We start from the raw sequence: 19,583 nt of genomic DNA on the forward strand, positions 1-19,583 counted from the left end.
CCACTAGTATGAAAGTGATAACTCAAGAGACTCTCTATATGAAGAACATGGTGCTACTTTGAAGCACAAGTGTGGAAAAAGGATAGTAGCATTGCCCCTTCTCTCTTTTTCTCTCATTTTTTGTTTTCTTTTTTTCTCTTTTTCTGGACCTTCTCCCTTTTTTTGGCCTTTCCCTTTTTTTTCGTCCGGAGTCTCATCCCGACTTGTGGGGGAATCATAGTCTCCATCGTCCTTTCCTCACTGGGGCAATGCTCTAATAATGATGATCATCACCCTTTTATTTACTTACAACTCGATATTACAACTCGATATCTAGAACAAAGATATGACTCTATATGAATGCCTCCGGCGGTGTACCGGGATGTGCAATGATCTAGCGTAGCAATGACATCAAAAAACGGACAAGCCATGAAAACATCGTGCTAGCTATCTTACGATCATGCAAAGCAATATGACAATGAATGCTCAAGTCATGTATATGATGATGATGATGAAAGTTGCATGGCAATATATCTCGGAATGGCTATGGAAATGCCATGATAGGTAGGTATGGTGGCTGTTTTGAGGAAGGTATATGGTGGGTTTATGGTATCGGCGAAAGTTGTGCAGTACTAGAGAGGCTGGCAATGGTGGAAGGGTGAGAGTGCGTATAATCCATGGACTCAACATTAGTCATAAACAACTCAGATACTTATTGCAAAAATCTATTAGTCATCGAAACAAAGTACTACGCGCATGCTCCTAGGGGGATAGATTGGTAGGAAAAGACCATCGCTCGTCCCCGACCGCCACTCATAAGGAAGACAATCAATAAATAAATCATGCTCCGACTTCTTTACATAACGGTTCACCATACGTGCATGCTACGGGAATCACAAACCTCAACACAAGTATTTCTACAATCCACAACTACCCACTAGCATGACTCTAATATCACCATCTTTATATCGCAGAACTATTGCAAGGAATCAAACATATCATATTCAGCGATCTACAAGTTTATGTAGGATTTTATGACTAACCATGTGAATGACCAGTTCCTGTCCTCTCTCTAAATAGATATAAGTGAAGCAAGAGAGTTTAATTCTTTCTACAAAAGATATGTCCACGCTCTAACAGGTATAAGTGAAGCAAAAGAGCATTCTACAAATGGCAGTTGTCTAAGTGAAGAGAAACAGGCAATCCAAACTTCAAATGATATAAGTGAAGCACATGAAGCATTCTATAAAGCCAAACTCAAAAGATATAAGTGAAGTGCAATGAGCATTCTATAAATCAACCAAGGACTATCTCATACCAGCATGGTGCAAAAAAGAAACATGAAAACTAAAGCAAAGACGCTCCAAGATTGCACATATCGCATGAACGAAACGAATCCAAAAACATACCGATACTTGTTGAAGAAAGAGGGGATGCCTCCCCAGCATCCCGAAGCTTAGACGCTTGAGTCTCCTTGAATATTTACTTGGGGTGCCTCAGGAATACCCAAGCTTGATCTCTTGCCTCTCTTCCTTCTTCTCACATCAAGGCCTTCTCGATCATCGAACACTTCATCCACACAAAACTTCAACAGAAAACTCGGTAAGATCCGTTAGTATAATAAAGCAAATCAGCACTCTAAGTACTGTTGCAAACCAATTCATATTTTGTTTTTGCATTGTGTCTACTGTAATATAACTTTTTCATGGCTTAATCCACTGATATGAATCGATAGTTTCATCAAAACAAGCAAACTATGCATCGAAAACAGAATCTGTCTAAAACAGAACAGTCTGTAGCAATCTGAACATTCACCATACTTCTGATACTTGAAAAATTCTACCAAAATTAGGAAAATAAAAAATTTGTATAGGAAGACATTGCAAAAAGAATCAGAACCATTCGACATTCCAGCTAAAAATGTAAAATCGCGCACTACAGCCAAAGTTTCTGTCCTGCACCGTACAAACCATCAAGCAAATGTAAACATCCTAAAGGCAAACCTTGGCACATTATTTTTATAATACAATGGAATTGTATTTTTGTTGAGAAGTTTCTGTAATCAAGATTCACAAAGTTGCCGTGAGCATGAACAAAGTTCAAGGAGCTCTCCCACTTCAACAGTGCTTGTCTTTCTCACTTTCACTTTCCTTTTTGAAAAGTTTTGGGTTCCCCTCTTTATTTTTGTTGTTTTTAAACTATATGAAAGCACTCAACAGAAATAAATGACTCTCTAAAACTTCCGGGTTGTCTCCCTGGCAGCTCTTTCTTTAAAGCCATTAAGCTAGGCATATAGTGGTCAAGTAGTGAATCCACCCGGATCCCAAGGTATATCAAAGCCAATTTTAATTAACAATGATTTGTAATTTAGTAGTGAGCACAAAGCAACATATATCAAGCAATGACGAAGTCTAACTCTCTTCCTATGCATTGTCATGTCATAAAAGAACAATTCATGCACACCTAGTAAAGGCCAATGCATAGTATAAACAGTTTCTTGCAATTTTATCATGTTGGAAACATAGAGAGGTGGAGATATAGTTCCTCTCTCATAATAATTGCAAGTAGGAGCACAAAGCACATGCATATTATATTTATCGAAATCATCATGTGCAACGGTAAAAGGCAACCCATCAATATAATCCTTAATAAGTGCAAACTTCTCCGATATAGTATAATCGGGAGAATTCAAAAACATAATAGGACTATCATGTGTGGGTGCAATAGCAACAATTTCATGTTTAACATAAGGAACTATAGCAAGTTCATCTCCATAAGCATAATTCATATTGGCATCTTGGCCATAAGCATAGCAAGCATCATCAAAAAGGGATATTTCAAAAGAATCATAGGGATCATAACAGTCATCATAGCAATCATCCTTCGGTAAGCACGAAGGGGAATTAAACAATGTATGAGTTGAAGAGTTACTCTCACTAGAAGGTGGGCACGGGTGATCAATCCGCTCTTCCTCCTTTTGTTCTTCGCTCTCCTCCTCATCTTTTTCATCCAATGAGCTCACAGTGTCATCAACTTCTTCTTCCATAGATTCCTGCAAAATATTAGTCTCTTCTTGGACAGCGGAGACTTTTTTAATAAGTGCATTAATTTCATAATTGTTGAGGGAATCTTGGATTAGGGGGTCTCCGGACAGCCGGACTATATCCTTTGGCCCGACTGTTGGACTATGAAGATACAAGATTGAAGACTTCGTCTCGTGTCCAAATGGGACTCTACTTGGCGTGGAAGGCAAGCTAGCTAGTACGGATATGGATATCTCCTCCTTTGTAACCGACCTTGTGTAACCCTAACCCTCTCCGGTGTCTATATAAACCGGAGGGTTTTAGTCCGTAGGACACAACTACAACATACAATCATACCATAGGCTAGCTTCTAGGGTTTAGCCTCTCTGATCTCGTGGTAGATCTATGTTGGAAATATTCCTAGAGGCAATAATAAAATGGTTATTATTATATTTCTTTGTTCATGATAATTGTCTATTGTTCATGCTATAATTGTGTTATCCGGAAATCGTAATACATGTGTGAATACATAGACCACAATACGTCCCTAGTGAGCCTCTAGTTGACTAGCTTGTTGATCAAAAGATAGTCATGGTTTCCTGACTATGGACATTAGATGTCATTGATAACGGGATCACATCATTAGGAGAATGATGTGATGGACAAGACCCAATCCTAAGCTTAGCTCAAAGATCGTGTAGTTTGTTGGCTGTAGCTTTTCTGAACGTCAAGTATCATTTCCTTAGACCATGAGATTGTGCAACTCTCGGATACCGTAGGAGTGCCTTGGGTGTGCCAAACGTCACAACGTAACTGGGTGACTATAAAGGTACATTACAGGTATCTCCGAAAGTGTCACTCCGTATGATGGAGAGGTATCTCTGGGCCCACTCGGTAATGCATCATCATAATGAGCTCAATGTGATCAAGTGGTTGATCACGGGATCATGCATTACGGTACGAGTAAAGTGACTTGCCGGTAACGAGACTAAACAAGGTATTGGGATACCGACGATCGAGTCTCGGGCAAGTAACGTACCAATTGACAAAGAGAATTGTATACGGATTGATTGAATCCTCGACATCGTGGTTCATCCGATGAGATCATCGTGGAGCATGTGGGAGCCAACATGTGTATCCAGATCCCGCTGTTGGTTATTGACCAGAGAGTCATCTCGGTCATGTCTGCATGTCTCAAGAACCCGTAGGGTCTACACACTTAAGGTTCGGTGACGCTAGGGTTGTTAGGAAGACTTGTATGTGATTACCAAATGTTGTTCGGAGTCCCGGATGAGATCCCGGACGTCACGAGGAGTTCCGGAATGGTCCGGAGGTAAAGATTTATATATGGGAAGTTGTCATACGGTCGCCGGAAAGGTTCGGGGGCATATCGGTATTGTACCGGGGCCACCGGAGGGGTTCCGGGGGTCAACCGGGAGGGGCCACCTCTTCCGGAGGGCCTTATGGGCTGTATGGAGAAGGGAACCAGCCCAAGTGGGCTAGGGTGCCACACCCCCCTAGGGCCCATGCGCCTAGGGTTGGGGGAAACCCTAAAGGGGGGCGCCCCCTTGCTTGGGGGGCAAGCCCCCCTCCCCTTGGCCGCCGCCCCCCCTCTAGTTCTCATCTAGAGGGGGCCGGCCCCCTTCCCCCTTCCCCTATAAATAGAGAGGTGAGGGGAGGGCTGCATACGACATCCAAGGCGCAGCCCCTCCCCTCCCCAACACCTCTCCTCCTCCATAAGAGCTTGGCGAAGCCCTGCCAGAGTATTGCAGCTTCATCACCACCATGCCGTCGTGCTGCTGTTGGAGCCCTCTTCCTCAACCTCTCCCTCCTCCTTGCTGGATCAAGGTGCGGGAGACGTCCTCGCTCCGTACGTGTGTTGAACGTGGAGGTGCCGTCCATTCGGCGCTAGGATCTTCGGTGATTTGGATCACGTCGAGTACGACTCCATCAACCCCGTTCTCTTGAAAGCTTCCGCTCGTGATCTACAAGGGTATGTAGATGCACTCCTCTCTCCCTAGTTGCTAGATGACTCCATAGATTGATCTTGGTGATGAGTAGAAAATTTTAAAATTCTGCTACGTTCCCCAACAGTGGCATCATGAGCTAGGTCTATGCGTAGTTACTATGCACGAGTAGAACACAAAGTAGTTGTGGGCGTCGATATTGTCAATTTGCTTGCCGTTACTAGTATTATCTTGATTCAGCGGCATCATGGGATGAAGCGGCCCGGACCAACCTTGCACGTACGCTTACGTGAGACCAGTTCCACCGACTGACATGCACTAGTTGCATAAGGTGGCTGGCGGGTGTCTGTCTCTCCCACTTCAATCGGATCGGATTCGATGAACAGGGTCCTTATGAAGGGTAAATAGAAATTGGCAATTCACGTTGTGGTTTTGGCGTAGGTAAGAAACGTTTTTGCTAGAAACCTATAGCAGCCACGTAAAAACTTGCAACAACAATTAGAGGATGTCTAACTTGTTTTTGCAGCAAGTGTTTTGTGATGTGATATGGCCAAAGGATGTGATGAATGATATATGTGATGTATGAGATGATCATGTTCTTGTAATAGGAATCACGACTTGCATGTCGATGAGTATGACAACCGGCAGGAGCCATAGGAGTTTTCTTTATTTATTTATGACCTGCGTGTCAACATAAACGTCATGTAATTACTTTACTTTATTGCTAAAGCGTTAGCCATAGTAGTAGATGTAATAGATGATGAGACAACTTCAAGAAGACACGATGATGGAGATCATGATGATGGAGATCATGGTGTCATGCCGGTGACAATGATGATCATGGAGCCCCGAAGATGGAGATCAAAGGAGCAAATGATATTGGCCATATCATGCCACTATTTGATTGCATGTGATGTTTATCATGTTTTACATCTTATTTGCTTAGAACGACGGTAGCTTAAATAAGACATCGACGGTTTGGACGATGATGTAGGAGATGAACATGAACCAGCGCCTATAGGGCACTGGACAGCCACCTCATCATACGATATATACATGTTGGATACACCCAAAGAAGGCAATGGCGACGAGATAGCGGAGGATGACCCCTCCAAGAAGCAACCCAAGCGTCGACGTCAGCGGCGCCGCTCTAAGTCCCGCCAAGCAAAATGGTGATACCGGCACAAGAGATAATAATACTCCGGATAGTGCCAAAGACAACAACAATCCCCTCCAGCAAGATTTAGATCAAGACAATGGAGAAGCCAGCCCTCCTGAGAGAGCGGCAGATGGAGAAGAGGAGGATGATAATTACATGCCCCCCTCCGAAGACGAGGCAAGCCTCGGCGACGACGAATTCGTTGTGCCAGAGGATCCCATCGAAAAAGAGCGCTTCAAACGCCAGCTTATAGCCACGGCAAATAGCCTTAAGAAAAAGCAGCAGCAGCTTCAAGGTGATCAAGATCTGCTAGCTGACAGATGGACTGAAGTCTTCGCGGCCGAGGAATATAAACTCGAGCGCCCCTCCAATAGTTACCCAAAGTGCAGGTTGCTACTTCGACTGGAGGAAGAAGTGTATGATACGCCTGATCGGCCACCTCATGGCCGCGATAGAGAGGCATTCCAGCCAAAAACTCAGCCTCCACCTCGATGCCATTCAAATAAAAAGGCACGGGGAGATATGCCAGACCTGCGAGACATATTGGAGGATAAAGCAAAGCATGCAAGATCGATCTACGGATCACGAGGGCACGCCACTCTGCGAGACGATAAACATCACGTCGGATACAACAAAAGCAAATCCGGCCGGGCCGAACACAGCAGGCAAGACCCATTCGAGCTGCGTCGTGATATAACCCAATACAGAGGCGCCACACACCCTTATGCTTCACAGACAAAGTAATAGATCATCAAATCCCAGAAGGTTTCAAACCTGTAAAAATTGAATCATACGACGGCACAACAGATCCCGTAGTATGGATCGAGGATTTCCTCCTCCACATCCACATGGCCTGCGGTGATGACTTACACGCCGTCAAATACCTCCCACTAAAGCTCAAGGGACCAGCGCGGCATTGGCTTAACAGCTTGCCAGCCGAGTCCATCAACTGTTTGGAAGATCTGGAAGCCGCATTCCTCGACAACTTTCAGGGCACTTATGTGCGGCCACCAGATGCCGATGACTTGAGCCACATAATTCAGCAGCCAGAAGAATCGGCCAGGCAATTCTGGACTCGGCTCCTAACAAAGAAAAATCAAATTGTCGAGTGTCCGGATGCAGAGGCCCTAGCGGCTTTCAAACACAACATCTGCGACGAATGGCTAGCCCGGCACCATGGTCAGGAAAAGCCAAAATCGATAACATATCAAAGAACCATGGTACTTCGGATACCAAGGACGGTAATAGCAGGTCACGTCGCAACAAACATAAGCGCCGCATTAACAGCGATAATAACGAGGATACAGCAGTCAATGCCGGATTCAAAGGCTCTAAACCCGGTCAGCGGAAAAAGCCATTCAAACAAAGTACGCCGGGACCGTACAGCTTGGACCGTATACTCGATCGCTCATATCAAATACATGACACCCCAGAAAAGCCAGCCAATCACACCAACAGGGATTGTTGGGTGTTCAAGCAGGCCGACAAGTTAATTGCTGAAAACAAGGACAAGGGGCCACATAGCGATGACGAGGAGGAGCCCCGACAGCCACACACCGGAGGACAGAAGAGGTTTCCCCCACAAGTGCGGGCGGTGAACATGATATACGCAACCCACATCCCCAAGAGGGAGCAGAAGCGTGCGCTCAAGGATGTATATGCGTTGGAGCCAGTCGCCCCAAAGTTCAACCCGTGGTCCTCCTACCCAATCACTTTCGATCGCAGGGACCATCCCACTAGTATCCATCATGGAGGATTCTCCGCACTGGTTCTGGACCCAATCATTGACGGATTTCACCTCACTCGAGTCCTTATGGATGGCGGCAACAGCCTGAACTTTCTTTATCAGGACACAGTGCGCAAAATGGGTATAGACCCCTCAAGGATCAAAACCACGAAAACGACCTTTAAGGGCGTCATTCCAGGCGTAGAGGCCCATTGCACAGGCTCAATTACACTGGAAGTGGTCTTCGGATCCCTGGATAACTTCCGAAGCGAAGAGTTAATCTTCGATATAGTCCCGTTCCAAAGTGGTTATCATGCACTGCTCGGGCGAACCGCATTTGCGAGATTCAATGCGGTACCGCATTATGCATACCTCAAGCTCAAGATGCCAGGACCTCGCGGGGTTATTACAGTCAATGGAAACACAAAGTGCTCTCTCTGAACAGAGGAGCACACTGCGACCCTCGCAGAAGAAGCGCAAAACAGCCTCTCAAGGCAATCCACCAGTTCGGCGTTTCAAAACCCGGACACGTTCAAGCGTGCTCGGAGCAATCGGCAAATAGACCGCCTGGCGCGATCTGAGCTCGCGTAGCAATGCGGCCCCCACCCTAGTCCCAGCCAAACGGCGAAGCTCATACCATGCGTACATAATTATGCATTAAAATACCATGGGCATAGGTGGGGAGGGGGCACACTGCGGCACGCCCCAAGACGCGGCTTAAACCACACTAGGGGCTTCCCGTTTGGTTATTTTTCTCTTTTTCAGGACCTTAATCTCTGGAAACCCTGTCCGGCAGCACTATTGCCGAACACATGATGCAGCAACCAAGGAGGCAGAAAGCTACGTCACACCATGGAATTCCCAGGTGGATTACAATAACGAGCGAAATATTTGATTTAATACTATTCCTCAGCTTGCCCTTGGAAAGGACATAGTCCCACTCTTTGCTTATCGCACTATCTGTATCATTCTGCTTTAACGCACCTTTTTGAATAAACAATGCATAACATCACGACTATTATTGCATTCTTGTTATATATATATATATATGTGTGTGTGTGTGTGTGTGTTCATTAACGACGCCTTGCAACCGTACACTTTGGTACGGCCAATACACCAGGGGCTTACGTACCCCACAATATGGTGTGAAAAGTCCGAACACTTTCACAAGTGCGGCATCCCGCACTTATAGCATTATATGCATCAGCTCCGAATCATGTCTTTGGTCAAATGTTGGGTTTTCCCGGCTTCTATGTTTTGGTATCTTACGTTCCGCTCTATCGGCTAAGGTAGCGCTAGGAGAACTACTGCAATTGTGCCCCGGTTCTGCCGGGCTGAGCACCTCAGTAGAGAAAGCTAAAACTGACTGTCATGATAAGGCGAGAGACTGGTCGCTGTTCGGCAAGGTTTTCGAGTCCCTAAAGACTTATGCCGCTTAGGGCGAGGGGTCGGCCCTGTCCGGCTTAAAGGCGTGTATCGCGCCCCGAAATCGGCCTTCCGTATACCAGGGGCTTCGCCGAAATTGAAAATTATAGAATTCTATGGCTAAGTGAGAGTGATAAAGCATTATTAGTCCGGTTGCCTTGTTCGTTGTGCTAAGCACCTCCCTCGAAGGACCCAAATATGGGAACAAGAGTGCTCAGGTTTATCCCGAACACCCCAACACTCATGGCATGGGGGCAGAAGCCGAGGACTAGCCATCTCTCGGATTGATAAACGGCCAAATAGAAGGTAATAGTTTAAATTCACACAAGCGTTGCATAGCGCATATGAAACAAGTTTTCATCATACAGGATCACACGAGCAAGTTTACTCAAATATCACATCCTTTGAACATCCGTCCGCTACAAGACGGGCACCCTTCAGGACACCCTCATAATAAATCTCAGGGGTGCGATGCTCCTTGCCCTGCGGCGGCCCTTCTTTGATCAGCTTCACAGCGTCTAGATTGGCCCACTTCACCTTCACACGGGCGAAAGCCCAGCATGCACCTTCGATGCAGACAGACTGCTTGACGACCTCCAGCCGTGGGCAGGCATCCACAAGCCGCCTCACCAGGCCGAAGTAGCTGTTCGGAAGGGTGTCGCCAGGCCACAGCCGGACTATAAGGACCTTCATGGCCTGTTCGGCCGCCTGGTGCAGCTCGACCAGCTGCTTTAGCTGGTCGCTCAGAGGCATCGGGTGTTCGGTCTCAGTATACTGAGACCAGAACAGCTTCTCCGTTGAGCTTCCCTCCTCGGCCTGTTAAAATTGTGCGGCATCCGACCCGTTGCGGGGCAAATCTGCGAATGCTCCTGGAGAGCTCCGAATTCGGGTAAGTAATCGGTAATTTACTTTCACATGCTTGCTTTGCATATAGAATGCCTTACCCGCCGCTATTTTCTTCATCGCGTCAATCTCCTGGAGGGCCTTTTGGGCCTTGGCCTTGGCACTCTTTGCGCTCTCGAGGGCCGCGGCAAGCTCAGACTCTCGCGTCTTCGAGTCAAGCTCCAACGCCTCGTGCTTTGTCACGAGAGCCTGGAGCTCTTGCTGCACCTCACCCACACGAGCCTCTTGTTTTTCCCGCTCGGTGCGCTCCTTGGCCGCTTTATCTTCGTCCTTGGTTAGCGCTTGCTTCAGGGTCGCCACCCCGGTCATGGCCCCTGGCAAATATACGATGATCCTGTCATTTTGCAATCGCACCTTCTTTTATATATAGATATCTACAGACAGGGTATTATTTACCCTTGTTCTCCTCGAGCTGCCTCTTGGCAAGACCGAGCTCTTTCTTGGACCCCTCGAGGTCCTGCTTCAGTACGGCGACCTCCGCAGTCAGTGCGGCAGACGCCAGCAACGAGGCCTGCATACGCATATTGACATACTTATATTAGACTCCTGCGATGTTATTTGATCCTCTGTTCGGCTTTTCTTTGTGAACACCGAACAAAGCATCAGGGGCTACTGTCTATGCGGTAATATTTTTCCTATATTTTAAAACACTTACCTCAAAGCCTGTTAGAAGGCTAGCACAGGCTTTAGTCAATCCGCTCTTGGCGGACTGGACCTTCTGGACCACCGCACTCATAATAGTATGGTGCTCCTCGTCGATGGAAGCGCTGCGAAGCGCTTCCAGCAGATTGTCAGGCGCCTCTGGATGGACAGAGGTCACCGGCACAGGCATCTTGCCCCTCTTAGAAGGAGGCCGCCTGCCCGAGCCCGGAACCACATGAGGTTCCGGCGCGGTGTTCGGCTGAGGGCCGAACTCGGGGCTCTTAGGGGCCCCGTCCCCTCGGCTCCCGGAGTCCGGAAGGTCGCCTTGAGGCGCCTCCGGGACTGTCTCCCCTCGACCCGGTGCCTCTTGAGACAGCACCTCGGCGTCGTCTGCAGGATGAGGGGAGGTGGCGGTCGGGACTGGATCGCTATCCATGTCCGACGAGCCCATGGAGCCGTTCGAGGATACATCGATATTGGCTCGTGGCGGCCTGCATAATTATGTTCGGTGTTAGGGAAAGCAGTGCGAAAAAGGAATGCTATGAGTTTCTCTGGTATCCGAATACTTACGATCTCCCCAGGGGCTTGTCCCTAGGCAACCACTCGTCTTCGCCTTCGTCGGCGGCAGTGGAACTGTCCGGAAGGAGAGTCCTTCCCTTCTTGGACCATTCGGCCCCCCCCAGTTGGGGCGGCCTTCCTTTTCTTATCTCCCCCATCTGGAGGGGGGCATCTTCTTCTTCTTCCTCGTCTACGGGGGAGGTGTGCGCCGCAGAGTCATCGGACGGTGAGTCCGACGACGCCTGGCGTCGGGAACTCTTTCGGGTTCCCTTGGCCTTCTTGGTCTTCTCCGGCACCGTATAAGGAGTCGGAGTCAACATCTTCTCCAGAAGAGCGTCCGCTGGGCCTTCGGGTAAAGGAACCGGACAGTCGATCTATCCGACCGTCTCCTGCCAGTCCTGTCAAAGGTACGGGAGTTTAGATCCCGCATGGAGTCAATCTATAAAAAATAAGTATCCTGTGAAAGGTAAAGCAGCTTACCGCACTGGCTTGGCGCTTCGAGCTGAATCCGCGATCCTCAGTAATGGGAGGGGGGACCTCAACGCTTTTGAACAGCACCCTCCAGGCATCTTCATGAGTTGTGTCGAAGAGCCTGTTCAGAGTTCGGTGCTGCGCCGGGTCGAACTCCCACAAGTTGAAGTCCCGTAGTTGGCTTGGGAGGATTCGGCGGTGGAGCATGACCTGGACCACATTGACGAGTTTGACCTTCTTGTTCACCATGTTTTGAATACATGTTTGGAGTCCGGTCAGCTCTCCCGAACTACCCCAGGACAGGCCCTTCTCTTTCTAGGAGGTGAGCCGCGTGGGGATGCCAGATCGGAACTCGGGGGCCGCTGCCCATGCAGGGTCACGCGTCTCTATGATGTAGAACCACCCCGATTGCCACCCCTTTATGGTTTCCACAAAGGAGCCCTTGAGCCATATAGCGTTGGGCATCTTGCCCATCCGCCTTGCAATGCCGAAGACAATACTGCGCGCCGGACTCATTGTCATTGAAGCCTGGTTCAGGGGCTACTGAGGGAATCCTCGATTAGGGGGTCTCCGGACAGCCGGACTATATCCTTTGGCCGGACTGTTGGACTATGAAGATACAAGATTGAAGACTTCGTCTCGTGTCCGGATGGGACTCTACTTCGCGTGGAAGGCAAGCTAGCCAGTACGGATATGGATATCTCCTCCTTTGTAACCGACCTGGTGTAGCCCTAACCCTCTCCGGTGTCTATATAAACCGGAGGGTTTTAGTCCGTAGGACACAACTACAACATACAATCATACCATAGGCTAGCTTCTAGGTTTTAGCCTCTCCGATCTCGTGGTAGATCTACTCTTGTACTACCCTTATCATCAATATTAATCAAGCAGGACGTAGGGTTTTACCTCCATCAAGAGGGCCCGAACCTGGGTAAAACATTGTGTCCCCTGCCTCCTGTTACCATCCGGCCAAGACGCACAGTTCGGGACCCCCTACCCGAGATCCGCCGGTTTTGACACCGACAATTGTATTCATAATTCTCATACCAATATTTGAGGATAGCAAAATTTTCAGATCTATAACAAGCATCATCAATATCATCAAACTCTTTAAACATAGATTCAATTTCATAAGCACCCATAAAAGCAACAAATTCTTCTATTTGTTCCACATCATAGTAATCATATATACCTCTAGCATAAGAAGCCAAGGTTTCATTATCATTAAATTTGCATGAAAAGGGGAGGTGTGGAGAATTCATCCTAGAGCAACAAGTATAATCATATTCCGAGCATAGTTGTCTAGCATACCACTTCAATATATAAATTTGATCCCATAATAGTTTCCCTTTTTGTGTGAAGCGGTAATCCCTAAAGTATTCACGTTGATCCAACGTTACTCCCATTACATAATTGAATGGGGTTTTCTCAGGATTATTAAAGTAGTACATAATATCTTTCACATAACCAGCATCGAGGGTTTTAGGAGGTTCCCCATCTCCATGAGCAGAAAGTACGCCTAATTTTTTTGGTATTTCGTGTTCCATATCCATAACTAAAGATAGAGAACAACTAAGAACAGCAAATAAAAATTACTTAGTGATAAAGCAAACAAGCACACACGAGAATATTCATCCCACGCTATTGCTCCCCGGCAATGGCGCCAGAAAAAGGTCTTGATAACCCACAAGTATAGGGGATCGCAACAGATTTCGATAAGTAAGAGTGTCGAAACCAACAAGGAGCTAAAGGTAGAACAAATATTCCCTCAAGTTCTATCAACCACCGATACAACTCTACGCACGCTTGACGTTTGCTTTACCTAGAACAAGTATGAAACTAGAAGTACTTTGTAGGTGTTGTTGGATAGGTTTGCAAGATAATAAAGAGTACGTTAATAAAAGTAGGGGCTGTTTAGATAAAGAAACAATAAAGTAAATATAGCAAGTGTGTAAAAGTGGTGGTAGGAGTTGCGAAATTGTCCCTTAAGCAATTGACTACTTTACTAGACCGATAGCAAGTATTATGTGGGAGAGGCCACTGCTAGCATGTCATCCCTGACTTGGAATTCTATGCACTTATGATTGGAACTATTAGCAAGCATCTGCAACTACTAATGTTCATTAAGGTAAAACCCAACCATAGCATTAAGATATATTGGTCCCCCTTCAATCCCGTACGCATCAATTTCTATGCTAGGTTGAAGCTTCTGTCACTCTTGCCCTCCAATACATAGTCCAATCAACATACAACTAACCCTAGGGTGTGATCCACACACGCAATCGTATGATGGGCACCGAAGGACGGCAACATAACCACAAGCAATATTAAATCAATCATAGCAATTCATCAACCACCGATAGGACAATGAAAATCTACTCAGACATCATAGGATGGCAACACATCATTGGATAATAATATGAAGCATAAAGCACCATGTTCAAGTAGAGGGTACAGCGGGTTGCGGGAGAGTGGACCGCTGTAGATAGAGGGGGGAAGGTGATGGAGACGTTGGTGAAGATGGCGGAGGTGTTTGTGTAGATCGCGGTGATGATGATGGCCCCCGGTGGCACTCCGATGCCACCGAAAGCGTGGGGGAGAGAGCCCCCCTCCTTCTTCTTCTTTCTTGACCTCCTCCCTAGATGGGAGAAGGGTTTCCCCTCTGGTTCAAGGCCTCCATGGCACGGGAGGGGTGAGAGCCCCTCTGAGATTGGATCTATCTCTCTGTCTCTCTCTGTTTCTGCGTTCTCTTCTGGCTCTGTTTCACCGTTTCATATATATATGGGGATCCGTAACTCCGATTGGCCTGAAACCTTCACCGTGATTTTTTTTTGAATATTAGCTCTCTTGCGGCAAAAGAAGAGTGTCAACCACCTTACGGTGGGCTCATGAGGGTAGGGGCGCGCCCTGGGGGGGGGCGCCCCCTGTCTCATGACCACCTCGGGCACTGGTTCTTGTTGATTTTCCTTCCGAATTTTCCATATTTTCCAAAAATAAGCTCCATCCGGTTTTATCACGTTTGGACTCTGTTTGATATGGATATTCTGCGAAACCAAAAACATGCAACAGACAGGAACTGGCACTGGGCACTGGATCAATATGTTAGTCCCAAAAATAATATAAAAAGTTGCCAAAAGTATATGAAAGTTGAATAATATTGGCATGGAACAATCAAAAATTATAGATACGATGGAGACGTATCACCATGGTAAGGCGAGCCCATGGGAATACCGTGCGTGAGGCCGCAAAGTGATATGAGGTGTTACAGGCTAGATCGGTGTGACTTAGAATCGGTCTTGACATTAATACTCTAGATGCATGCAGGATAGCGGTCGATGAGTGGAGTAATAGTAGTAGATGCAGGCAGGAGTCGGTCTACTTGTCTCGGACATGATGCCTATATACATGATCATACCTAGATATTCTCATAACTATGCTCAATTCTGTCAATTGCTCAACAGTAATTCGTTCACCCACCGTAGAACACCTATGCTCTTGAGAGAAGCCACTAGTGAAACCTATGGCCTGGGGGTCTATCTTCATCATATTAATCTTCCAATACTTAGTTAATTTCATTGACTTTTATTTTACTTTGCATCTTTATCATAAAAATACCAAAAATATTATCTTATCATATCTATTAGATCTCACTCTCATAAGTGGCCGTGTAGGGATTGACAACCCCTTATCGCGTTGGTTGCAAGGATTTATTTGTTTTGTGCAGGTACGAGGGACTCGCGCGTAGCCTCCTACTGGATTGATACCTTGGTTCTCAAAAACTGAGGGAAATACTTACGCTACTTTGCTGCATCATCCCTTCCTCTTCGGGGAAAACCAACGCAGTGCTCAAGAGGTAGCACGCACCACGACGCGGTACCCGTGGGGCATGGACTTAGCTAGAGGGGTGCGCCAACTATGAGCTCAGTCGAGGGTGCCTCACGAAGGTCAGGGGAGCTATAGCTCTGGACTGACAGGGCTTTGGTGAGGTGTGTCTGTGGCTTAGGCTAACCCAGCGCACGCACACACACCTACCCAGCCCCCACGCGAGGCACGCGAGGGAGAGAAACGCGAAACCCTCCCTTGCGCGAAACAGTCGTCCTCCCTAGCGCGAAACAAAGAACCGAGCAAAGAAGTAGAGAAAAGAAAGGATTCAACCGAGCAATCGAGAAACGCCAGAACTTCAAATTTCATTAAAAAGCTGCAAACCAACCACAGAAAGCAAATGAATAGCCGTGTCCGACACCTAGTCTAGTCTTCTCACCAGCACGGAGCTAAGTCACTACAAAAAAAGACACTTCCGTGATGATACGTGTTTGTCATAGTAGGTCACGTTTTCTGTCATGCATGTACATCCATGACGATTTTATGACAGAATGAAGATAGTCATACATGTGCTGTCGTGGAAGTGTTCCATGACATTACCAAAATTATCATCACGAAAGTGTCCACTTCCATGATGATAAATCGCGCGTCATGAAAGTGCTTTCGTCAAGGGTGACCGACATGTGGCATCCACCGTAACGGGTGGCCATTAAGCTATCGGGTCCGGTTTTGGATCCGATAACCCGCTAACAGCCCAGACCAATGAGGATTTTCCACGTGTAAAATTCTCATTGGCCAGAGGAAACACGTGTTGGCTCACTGTTGGGACAGATGTCATCCATTCACTGGACAGGAGGCACCTATGGTACGTCGACATGTGGCATGACCCAATAGAGGCCCATTCCGGTGAAAAGGCCGGCCCGTTTGACTTGGTCAAAAGGTAAAGGGCCGGCCCACGGAAAGCCGGTTAACGGCATTTTCGTATATAGCCCATTTACGGCCCACTAACTCACAACCCGTTACGGCCAATCAGAATTAAGCCTAGTAGCTTCATCTGGGCTGTCCAATATGATTCCAGCCCATTGTAACTTCCGGCCCATGTATGGCCCATTATGTCTTTCGGCCCATACGAGGCCATTTGAAACTCTTGGCCCATTAACGGCCCGTGGTGAATCTGGCCCACAATGAACAGTGTACCCCTTTATACCCATTAACGGCTGAGGGAGTCTCGGACTAGGGGTCTCCGGACAGCCGGATTATATCCTTTGGCCGGACTGTTGGACTGTCAAGATACAAGATTGAAGACTTTGTCTCGTGTCCGGATGGGACTCTACTTGGCGTGGAAGGCAAGCTAGGAAATATGGATATGTATATCTCCTCCTTTGTAACTGACCTTGTGTAACCCTAACCCTCTCCAGTGTCTATATAAACCGGAGGGTTTTAGTCCGTAGGACACAATAACATACAATCATACCATAGGCTAGCTTCTAGGGTTTAGCCTCTCTGATCTCGTGGTAGATCTACTCTTGTACTATCCATATCATCAATATTAGTCAAGTAGGACGTAGGGTTTTACCTCCATCAAGAGGGCCCGAACCTGGGTAAAACATCGTGTTCCCTGCCTCCTGTTACCATCCGCCTTAGACGCATAGTTTGGGACCCCCTACCCGAGATCCGCCGGTTTTGACACCGACATTGGTGCTTTCATTGAGAGTTCCTCTGTGTCGTTGCCGTTAGGCTTGATGGCTCCTACTATCATCGATAGCGATGCAGTCCAGGGTGAGCTTTTCTCCCCGGATAAATCTTTGTGTTCGGCGGCTTCGCACTGTGGGCCAACTTGCTTGGCCATCTGGAGCAGATCGAAAGTTACGCCCCTGGCCACCAGGTCAGGTTTGGAAGCTTAAACTACACGGCCGATATCCGTGGAGACTTGATCTTCGACGAATTCGAGCCTCTGCCTTGTGCGTCACGTGGTCACGATGAGTACGATTTAGCTCTGCCATCGGACAGTGTTCAAGAAATCACATCGGCAGCCGCTCCGACCCTTAATTCGGAGCTAGGTGTGCCTCCCCTGGATGGGTGGATAGCCCCCGCCACAGAGGCCGCATCCCCAACGGCGATCGAGCCGAATATCGACCTTACCCTTCACGAGAGCCGTGTTGTTAAACTGCCAGATACTTCTCCGGCCACAGACTCTGAACCGCCTGCGCCCGTTCCTATCAAATCCGGTTGGGCGCCAATCATGGAGTTTACCTCCGCGGATATCTTTCAGCACTCGCCCTTCGGCGACATACTAAATTCATTAAAGTCTCTCTCCTTGTCAGGAGAGTCCTGGCCGAACAATGCCCGGCAGGATTGGGATGCGGATGATGAAGAAATTCGCCACCCACCCACCACCCACTTAGTAGCCACTGTCGATGACTTAACTGACATGCTCGACTCCGACTCCGAAGACATCCACGGTATGGACGACGATGTAGGAGACGAACAGGAACCACTGCCCATAGGGCACTGGACGCCCACTTCATCACATGACGTATACATGGTGGACACACCAAAAGAAGACGACAACGAGGAACGGAAGGACGCAACAAAGGGTTGTCCCCTCGAGAAGCAGTCAAAGCGGCGGCGTAAGCGCCGCTCCAAATCCCGCCTCGGCAGAAACAACGATCATATAGACCCAGCGTTAGAGCAGGGTGAATCATCGCCGGACCATGGCAACACGGAGAATCAAACCGAACAACCCGACTCTGTCAAAGATAATAGTCCGGACGACATCGCAACGGACAGACACCCAGAGCAACAGAATGCCCACCAAAGGCTCGTTGCCACCGCGAGGAGTCTAAAAAAGCAGAAGCAAAGGCTCAAGGCTGCACAAGACACACTCTGAAGCAGATGGAGTAAAGTACTCAACACAGCAGCAAAGTACGGCGGTAATCGCCCCACCAAGAGCTACCCGAAGCGGAAGTTGCTACCTTAATTCGATGAGGAGGCCTTAGATCCCCCGCAACCAAAAATTAAAACGGCCATCTAGCCGGATAGACGACCTCACAGCCAACATAATGCGGTAACCGATGCCGCACACAAGCTAGTACGCGATCCAGGCGAGGGCTCGCATCAAAAGGATGACACAACCAAATCCATCTACGGACCACGCAAGCGCGCTCCAGCATGCAACACAACACAACAAACATCGAAACAATGCGGTACACCCAAATATAGGGGTGCCGCACACCCCCTATGTTTCACCGATGAGGTGCTGGACCACGAATTTCCAGAGGGATTCAAACCCGTAAACATAGAGGCATACGACGGAACAACAGACCCTCGGGTCTGGATTGAGGACTATATCCTCCATATCCATATGACTTGAGGAGATGATCTCCACGCCATTGAGTATTTACCCCTCAAACTCAAAGGGCCAGCTCGGCACTGGCTTAAAAGTCTACCCGAAAGCTCCATTGGAAGCTGGGAAGAGCTTGAAGTGCTTTTCGGGCAAATTTTCAAGGGACTTATGTCTGACCTCCGGATGCGAACAATTTGAGTCATATAACTCAACAGCCCGGAGAGTCAGCCCAAAAGCTTTGGAACAGGTTTCTTACTAAAAAGAACCAAATAGTCGACTGTCCGGACACCGAAGCCTTGGCAGCTTTTAAGCACAGCGTCTGCGACGAATGGCTTTCCAGACACCTCGGCCAAGAAAAGCCGAGAACAATGGCAGCATTAACAAGCCTCATGGCCCGCTTTTGTGCGGGTGAGGACAGCTGGCTAGCCAAATGCAGCACCAGCGACCCAAGTACATTCGAAGTTAGAGATGGAAATGGGAAATCATGACGCAGCAAAAATAATAAGCGCCAGAATAAAGAAGACAACCCGAAGAGCACGGCGGTAAATGCCGGATTCAGAAG

The sequence above is a fragment of the Triticum urartu genome, chromosome 3 (genome assembly GCF_003073215.2).
Source record: "Triticum urartu cultivar G1812 chromosome 3, Tu2.1, whole genome shotgun sequence".
NCBI lineage: Eukaryota > Viridiplantae > Streptophyta > Magnoliopsida > Poales > Poaceae > Triticum > Triticum urartu.